Below are 1,128 nucleotides of genomic sequence, written 5' to 3'. Positions count from 1 at the left end.
CTGGCAAGTTCCTTAAAAACTCATGGGACACAGATGGTTGCCATGACTTTCCCAGGAAGCAGCTACTGTCTTTCCATGAATGCGGCATGAAAATACAGGGTTGGGTGAGCAGATGAATGTCCACTCGTGAAACAATCATGCTGAGGACAATAAACAGTAGTTTTGGATGGCAGATTTAAATTTCATTCACAGCCAAGAAAACACTCCAGATACATGATGTGTCTCCACTTCCTGTTGTTTCCAACATCTGAGTCCTCCCTTCCATTCCTGTTTCCACCACTTCAGTAAATGTCTCCCATCCTCATTGCATATAAAAAAGGCTCTGATTCTTTCTATTCTAATGTCTGTAAGACATTACTGTGAACAAGAGCAGGGGATAATTCCTCCTCCAAACCCATCTACGAAATAAAGGGTTCTATTCAGGATCCTGACAAGCTGAGGAATCCCTCAAGAGAACTTCCAGAGTCATTTCAACCTGTAAGGCTGGCTAAAATGTTCCTCACCATCCGCCACACCAGGGCTAGGACTGATGAGTGTCTCCACCATGCAGGTCCCTCTGGATGACATGATCGCTGGGAAACCAGGCACGAGGCAAGCAAAAATCAGCACCTGCTCTTCTGCAAAGTTTGTCTGAAGTGCTTGAAGCCACAGAAGAAACAGATTGACTCCTTCAGATCTTACCTAAAAACAAAATTAAAGGTGACAAAATTAAACACATGTTTATGCAGAGATGCACTGCAATGCAGATTCAGTTCTGAGAAAGAAAAACTAGAAGTTAAAGGTACCGTTAAACTCCTGCACCAAGTTCTTAGTGACAAGAAATCAGGCGTGCTGCAAGAAGCCCAAGGGTGAAGAGTTGGGGTCTGGAGCCACAGTGCCTGGTTCCAATGCAGGCTCTGCTTTTTGCTTTTTGCTTGCTTAGCTGTGGCCAGTGGAGAACCACCAAACTTCTCCCTTTGCATCAGTCTCTACCTCTGAAAAATAAGGATGATAAAAGAATTTACCACAAAGTGTTTGCACAGGGATAAGTGACTTACAACAGTGCCTGTATCATCAACTGTCATTTAATCACAAAAATAATGCAAAGACAATCATCCTCCAAATTTACAGTGTGCTTTGAATAGGGTT

Source organism: Mustela nivalis (assembly GCF_964662115.1).
Source record: "Mustela nivalis genome assembly, contig: HAP1_SCAFFOLD_817, whole genome shotgun sequence".
Classification (NCBI taxonomy): domain Eukaryota; kingdom Metazoa; phylum Chordata; class Mammalia; order Carnivora; family Mustelidae; genus Mustela; species Mustela nivalis.
The sequence above is the reverse complement of the archived record's forward strand: the minus strand, read 5'-3'. Positions refer to the sequence as shown.